The sequence below is a fragment of the Lissotriton helveticus genome, chromosome 9, assembly GCF_964261635.1.
Source record: "Lissotriton helveticus chromosome 9, aLisHel1.1, whole genome shotgun sequence".
NCBI classification, from domain to species: Eukaryota; Metazoa; Chordata; class Amphibia; order Caudata; family Salamandridae; genus Lissotriton; species Lissotriton helveticus.
The window spans coordinates 133,243,263-133,251,664 of record NC_136070.1 but is presented as its reverse complement, the minus strand read 5'-3'; positions in this window follow the sequence as shown (position 1 = coordinate 133,251,664).

Here is an 8,402-nt window from a genome sequence, read left to right as displayed (position 1 = left end):
TTTTTTTTTCTCACAATTTACAGACGTTTATAGTCCGCTGCACATCAGCAATCCAGATGTTTTCATATTAAGTTCTTGGGTGCAGAGGATGATGCTCAGAACTAACAGTGTTTAACCCAGTCATCATCCAGGGGAGATAGTTCGGAATCATGAAGCTGAGGGAGAAGATCATGGACCCAATGAAGGCCACCTCGTGGACGGCAGGGTTCTCTGTAGAGGACACGTATGTCAGAGGGCGCAGTCATAGGCTCTCCAGGATGTTCAGGATAAAGTTAACGTGGCACAAGAAGTGGTAAGTTTGGGTGGAACATGACGTGGCTCGATAATGATTCCAGTAGGCCACAGCCATCATCAAGGTGCGCCACTAGGTCAAATGGTTGGGTGAGGGTTAATGGGTATGTAGGGGGGTCTTGTAGAGGGGTGAATCCACGAGGGGAGCCTGAGAGGTCTAAGGTGGTACTACTAAGATTAGGGTGTGGTGACTGGGACCGCCTAGTTCAATGTCGACAAAAGCCTCTCATAGTTCATCTCTACTCTATAGACTGGCAGTGGTTGGCAGAAGAGGGAATGGGTTGCCCATCCAGGTTGGGGCAGACGGGGAACAGAAGGAAGCCAATTCTGCTACCTGGGCCCAATGCTGCACTCCTAAGATTGAAAGTCCCAGATCGATGACACGGTGTAGACCGGCTTTGGGTCCCAGAGTTCCTGAATCTGTTTTGGTTTTGGAAAAGGCTCACCATTGTTGTGGAATAGGTAATTGTGTAATGATGCGCTCTTTAATCACTGTATAAAAATAAGGATATGCCAGATAGCACCTGACGTTCGGCAGAATAAAGTCAGTCCGTTGGGAACTAGGGCATTAGCAAGTTTTGTGGGCATGAATGAGGATAACTGAGGAAAAAAAAAGAAAAAAAAAAAAAGAAAAGAAAATATTAAAATAATTGGTTGTGAAATGAAACTCTCCTCATGAAACGCAAGCGCTGTAAAAAGGTTCCTGTATGTAGGCTTGGATAACAATGCTCGATATGGGGGAGGAGCTACGCCAGCAACCAAGATGGCCGCGTAAGCTCCCGGCTCCGCCGACCTCCGCCAGCAGCTCGTATATCCTGTTCTCAATCCTGAATTCGCAACACTCTCCCGGGTTCGTGAAGTATTCCTGTTTCTAAAGGTGTAATCCCGAGCTTTTTATCTTGTCGGATGCCAAAGATACGCCGTGTTCCCATTCTCGGCCTAACATCGTGTGGAAGCCGGGGCCTCGATTTCTAGCCTATCCGTGTTGGAGTTGATCAACAACGGCCGCTGGACCTGGACTGAGCCCAGTCCGCCGGAAAGCATCGTGAACTGCTTGCTTGATGCTGACATTGTGAGCGGTCTACACCGTGGAGACCACAGCGTACCGCACCGGTTGCCGTGTTCGGGGGTCCGACGCCCGGAGACCCTGCCCCTTCCCGGGGTTGACGGTCGGGGCCCTCGCTGCCGGCGAAGGTGTCGGCTTGGCACGACGGAGAGCGCCCATTATTGTCATTGGATTTGCGTGGCCTGTTACCCCGGAGAAGCCGGCCTCCGGGGTTTGAATCCTGCTCTGCCTCTTCGTGAGAGGAGATGGGGCGGATGGAAGGTACGCCATCGCTACAGGCCGTCATGGCCGCCATTGAGGCGCTCCATTCACAATCCACCGCTGTATTCCGGACACTGATCGTGCAAGTGGACGGTTTCTTGGGACCGGCACATGACTCTCCGTTTAGTCCTACTACATCTGTGGTACCAGCGGTGCAACGTACGCCTGAGACCGAGGTCCCCGGGCAGAACCTGGATTCACTGTGCTTTGTCGGCCCCCGATTCACACTCAGCGAGCCCGTGATTGTCGCTATCGTTCCCTGCTCGATCCGGCTGCCGCCTCGTACAGATATGGACAGTCTTCTGTGCTGTAACAAGTTCCAAAGTGACTATTGGGGAGATTTGCTGTTTCTGGACACAATCCCTCACTCGTTTTGTGGCTATCGTGACCCTCTATCCTTTTGTCGATCCTGCAACACTGATGTGGACTTTAATGAACATTCTGCCTTTTCCTTTGTGATGGTGGTTAGAGTGACAGAGGCTCTCCCGAAATACCGTACTGGTCAGGGTTGAACTTGAGGGCTTGGACTAGATAATCTGGCTTGACTCAATGCCGGGATTGTCACATGTAATGTGCTGGGAGTTGGGTGGTGCTTTGTTATACTCCCCCGATTGGTTTGTATATTTTGCTAAATGTTGGATCGATTATATCTCGGGGTGGTCACTGCTGGCGGGGGGTATGGGAGACCGGGGGTGTGTTTGCTTTTACGACATTCCCTCCTCCATCTTTTCCCTTCCTTGGGGTTAGTTTAGTGGGCGACAGGCACGCTGCTAGTGGGTTAGGTCGTAGCCATCCGCAGGGGTGCAGGGTGAGAGGTTGAGGGGGGGTTTGTTATTTTTCCTTTCTTTTGACTCTGTGGACATACAAAACACCGGGGCTCCAAGCATATTTTGGTCTGGGATATGGCTTGAAAACAAAAGAAGCCTTTTTAAACATAGGTTGGGGATCCTACTTGCCATTCCATATCTACCACCGTGGCTGAGAACGAACTATGGGACTAGATGCCGGTTGTGCGGAATAGGAGTCGAAGACTTAGAACATTTACTATGTACTTGCTCGAGGCTGAACGAGGAGAGAGCAGCTCTGTTAAAAACAGCCTTTAACGAACTAAGTATACGCTCACGCAGACAAGCAGTCCTTGCTTGTTTTGATCCTGGTCTTCCACCGCTAAATGGGAAGCTGGTGACATTTCTGATACTAGCAGAACGGAAACTACCATGCCAGGCAGTCGGCTAAAGAGGAAATTTCACGTCTTTTGATATTCCCCTGAACTCGATGCAGGTTGGCCGACCAATATAGAAGAGTTGGTTGAAATGCAACTAGCTTGGTCCAAGGATTGATCAATGTGTGGATCCACCGGGGATAGGGGAAGAAGTGAGTCCTGGAGGCCCAAGATTTTACCTCTGGTCGAAAAGATGGTAGAAAATGGATACTTCAAAAAGTTTAATTTAGATGTGATCTTCGGTTGTTGAAGAATAGAACGAGGAATCGCAAATGGTGAGACTCGATCGCTAGACACTCTGAGCTCTCCTTGGGAGCTTTCTTCTTGGGCAATTTCTGTTTCATTAACTGTTTCAATGGCGTTCAGTGCGATCTCCAACTTTGTTTTCGAATTGGTTTCAGTTTTAGGCTTCGGCTTTGACTTGCGCTCGAGTTGGACCCTTTTCTTGCCTGACCTCATATTGAGTTTGGTGGGTGAGTTTGGTGGATCACTGCAGGGCTGTCGCAGGGCTGTCGCAGCAGGGGACTCACAGATCTTGAGAGGCACCTTCCCTTCTTCTCTGGCTCCACTCCCGTCCGCCAATCCTCCCCACCACTAATCACAGCTCCACTCCAGGATTCCACTGCAGCTGCAGCTGAAGCTCCGCTCTAGTTGCAAGCCCAACGCTGGCAGGCGGCTCGCAGAATCCCGCAGCCTTCCCTGGCCACCAAGCGAGACCAAGCGAGACCAACTGATTGAGATCAGGCAATCCTGGGCAATGTGTTTCGTGCCGCGCCCCACACGGGGGAACCCGCTGGTCGATTAGGTGCGGCTTAATGAGGCGCCCCCTGAAGTCCAACCAACTTCCAACAAACCAAATCCTCAGGGGGGGGGGGGTGTCACAGGCGCTCAGGGACGCTCCAGATGCTCTAGGTGCTGGATACTGGATGCTGATGCTGGATGCTGGACGCAACTCACAGTGACCTGATGATTCCCTGATTCCCTGATTCCAATAACTCCCTGCCTCCCTAGTCAGTGCACCCGCTACACCAAGGGGCACTTGGCTGTTGGCTGTTGGCTGTTGTTTTCCACTCGCGGCCCCTTCGCCCTTCGCCCAGCACGGGGCTGGCGGATGGCTCAATGCGGCAAGAAACTGCTGCGCTGATACCGCTGATACCGCTTTAGTTCCGGAGCCGAGTCTGAACCACACTTTCCCTCTCTCGGCGGCGGCGGCTTTGCTCAGCCAATCGGGAGCCGCAGAGAAGGTGCTCCGTTAACCTCACCAGCTTCCAGTTTATGGCGGTTTCTCAGTGGACTCTGAGGCTTCAACTGGTTATCCCAGCAGATAAATCCCAGCAGATAAATAATAACCTGCAACCTGCAGCCGGCAACCCGTTCTCTCCGCAGCAGCTCGCCGAACCGAGCCGTTCGGAATGGCGTTTGCTGGCGTTCTGGCATTCAACGTTCCGCTGCTCTCTAGCGCTCTCTAGCGCTCTCTAGTGGCTGCCAGCTGAGGTAGGGCCTCTGGCTGTTGTGCTGTCTCTCTGGGCCGGCCACGTGGTGGGGGACACGGCGTCGGCGTGCACCCGTTGGGGGGGGTTAGATGACCGTTTCTTGCACCCCCACTCCTTACTGTCTGGGTCTTGCCGTCGCGGTCCGTCCTCTCCTTTTTCTCGCTCTCCTTGTCCTCTTCGCCGGTGAGCAGGGCCTCTGTGGCTACTCTTGCGCCGTCTGTGGAACCGCTAGGCCACGCCAGTGGTGGCAGGCCGGAGTTGTCTGCTGAGCAGGGCGGGTGGATTCCTCCAGCAGCGTGCCCGACGTCCGCAGGCTGTCTTGTGCGCTTCTGGAGCTCCTGGGGCACAAATTCTGAATCTCACGCTAGATGCGTGAGGTTCGGCACGCTTTTCTTTCTACGCGCACGCAAGATGCGTGGGGAATGGCACAGCGTCGCACACCGGCCGGGCAGCGTGTGCGGGGAGGCAGCAGGCTGCACCGGAGAGCAGCGGAGACAGTGCAGGTGAGGTCTGGGTGGCGGGAGGTGGCAGGCAGGTCCACAGCAGATCCCCAATTAGCTCCAGGCAGGGGTAGCAGGCCACACCACGAGGAGGCACTGGTAGCACGGTGAGGCGGGGCGGAGCCGTGCAAGGGAGCGGAGCGCTCCGGTGGCCACGGTAAGGCACGGGCGAGGGTTGGGCCCCCTCCGCACGTCGCCAGTGTTATGTGGGCAAGGCCGTGGGTGCCCCGGCTACCAATCAGAAGGTAGCATTTATAACCTAAGCCAATGAAGAAGATGGGCCCGAGAGTGAGCGGAGCTTCCACAAAGCTTTCACACTGTAGTGTATACTGCATGCCTCGCAAAGCGATGGCATCGCATTCGCTCTGAATCGCAAGGCGAGGCCTAAAAAATAATAATCAAACTAGAGGAGGCCACGGAAAAGTGTTACAGCCATACTCTGTTGTCTTCAGAGAGTTCCAATAAAGGTGGCGGAAAGTCCAATTTTAAACCTTTTGAGCCTGGGTTCAAGAGAATTTCCAGGCTACTAGAATTAGGGAGTACACTGAGTAATTTTCGCCAACACCCATCTGTCCAACAAAAACAGTCTTCTTAACTTGAATTTGTCTTGTCTGCATTCATCTTAAGGCAGTTGTGGGCAGCAGACAGTTCCCCAGTTAACTAATGAAATCCAAGGACTGATGGACAAACATCAAGAAGCGCCTCTTGTGTTCTTGGTATTAGAGAATGCCTGGAAATCAATAGAGTCTCAGATCTTTCAGTCGTTGGTCAGTCAGGTGCTGAAGAAGGCCTGGATGAGATGTCAGTCAAAAGTCTGCACACTTATGTCTAAGGAACCTGACATTCAATTGTGGTGAGAGAAGCAAATATTGTACTAAGGGCCATATGTATGAAAATGTCTTTGCGATTCGCTATTTGAGAATTGCAAAGCGATATGTATGTAGGATTTGCAATAAATTTTACGAATCCTACATAGTCCTTAATTGCGAATCGCAAATTGCGATTCGCAATGAAGGAATACCTCCCCATTCATTCCTATGGGTCTAGAGGCCCATAGGAATGAATACGGGACTCTCTCAAGGACGCCTGCACTCCAGCCGCTGACCTCGGACTTTGGACCTTTGTGCCCACAGCTAGCGGAACCCGCTCCGCGGGTCCCGCGTCGCAGAAGGGGGTGAACGGAGGCTGTGCTTCGCTGGGCAGTGAGTGTGTGACAGGGCTGCGAGCAGCAACCAGGACTCAATCTCCCAGGAGTCCCGGGTTGCACAGGCCGTTCCAGCTGGCCCGCTCTCCCTGACCGCCCCGCCCAGCTCCACCTGCCTCATATTCCGCCCTGATTGCACCTTCCATCGGGACTCTCTCAAGGACGCCTGCACTCCAGCCGCTGACCTCGGACTTTGGACCTTTGTGCCCACAGCTAGCGGAACCCGCTCCGCGGGTCCCGCATCGCAGAAGGGGGTGAACGGAGGCTGTGCTTCGCTGGGCGGTGAGTGTGTGACAGGGCTGCGAGCAGCAACCCGGACTCAATCTCCCAGGAGTCCCGGGTTGCACAGGCCGTTCCAGCTGGCCCGCTCTCCCTGACCGCCCCGCCCAGCTCCACCTGCCTCTTAATACATCTATAAGAACGAGATCTACACGCTGCGCGGGAGCGCGCGGGAGCGCCCGGGTTAAGCCCGGGACAAGGGCGGGACCGTCTGTGGCCGTCCGGGGCCGAAGGAGGCCGGGCTGGGCCCACTCTCTTTTGCCTTCACCCCCCAAACCCAGCCAAATTGTGCTACAGGACCCCGCTATGTCTATAACGGCCCAAGGAGGAACTCCATCAAGGGCAGGGGGTAGCATTAATGGGCCCCTGGATAATTTCTTCAAACCAGCGAAGGGGGAAGGGGGAAAAGAAAGCTCCCTAGAGAAGCGTAGGGGCGAGCGCCGTCGCTCCATCGAGTCTATGAAAAATCGACCTATTAGTGAAATAATCCCCTACCCTATCTCCCAAGAGGAAAGTCCCCGTCAGGGCACACTGCTTATATCAAACCAAGAGGACGTTCCCTTACTTCTACGGGATTCTGTTCCTAATTCTGCCACACTTTTTGATCAGTCCATGGAAGTTACCCCTCCATCAACCGACAGTAATACAGCGGTTGATCTGATTATTTTAACATCCCCGGTAGCTAAAATTAAGAAAACCAAGCCTAAGCAGTCCGTGGTGGCAGAGATTCACGGCCCTCCACCCAACAAGCGTAGAAGGAAGACAAGGGGTGGGCAGGGGAAAATCAAAACTCCTCACTCTGATTTTGGGAAAAATCATAAACCAGTGCACTCCCCTGATAGGCCCAAAGCGAAGGTACAAGTAGCCGCTCCCCCCAAGAGTAACAATACATTTACTGCCGTTGATAACAGTGACGTAGGGAACACCCAATCTAATACATCATCTCCTGCTGTAACTCTCGGGAGCATAGAATTTTTACTACAATCACTTTTGACGCCTATCAGCGAGAGCCTAAAAAAATTAGATACCAGGCTTACTACCCTAGAAGCTACCCTAGTGAGTCTGAATGATGCGACTAGTAAACAGAATAAAGCGGCAGGGCAAAATCCCTCTGCAAGGTTCCCTCCCCGTTCACTACCATCCAACCCCAATGTGGGCCCTATGCAGGGCTCCCCCGTAGTTGCTCCCTTGCCACCACTTATGTCTATTCAACTACCACCCCCATTGAGCAGCCCTAATACTGCCCCTCCTGAGCTAGCAGTAGCAGCCACACATGGACCATCCCTTGGCACAACCCATAGAGCCCAACCCAATGCCAGCTCTCCCCCCCCTCAGGAAGGGAGGCTTGCACCTAGAACTCGGAGACCGGATTTGCCCCCGGAAGCCAATAGCTTTATGGTAGTACTGGCGGGTGCCCCTTCCCTGGAAAGTGGTGAAAAAGAACATTTTATAACACTCAAGCGGAAAGTCATCAAGTGGCTTAACTGGAATAGGCCCTTACCTCCTCATTTTAATAATGAGATCACCATGGTTAGAAGGGTACCTTGGCTGGGGAGGACGAGGAAAACAATCATGGGGGATTGTATTATGGTCTCCTTCCGTGACCCAGGCACAGTTCTACACATTTGTGCAGGGACGAATAGATCACTGGACTCCACTATTCAGACCCTGCCAGTCTCCTTTTTCTTCCCCCCCAACCGTATGTACCATGAGCCAGAACAAGGCAACTGGACAAGGGTAGAGCGGAGACCTAGATATCGGGAACATGCCATACGTCCAGTTAACCAACTGCCGGATACCCCCTTCTTCCATTATAATCGGTTTAACTGTTTGGGGGGGTTGGAAGGGGTTGATTGACTGTTTACAAATAAAGCCCCGGAAACTATGATCACGGAAAATGGCTTTAGTGATTCTCCCGAGCCAGTTGGAGCCATTACAGAAATTGTACCCGTTGTAACCAACTATGAACAAACTGAGCCGGCTCAATCCAATATTCCCCTTCCCGTGACGCCTGATACAGAGCATCTGAGACTTATCTGCTGGAATGTGGCTGGAATTGTCAACAAGCTGTATACCCCAGACTGGG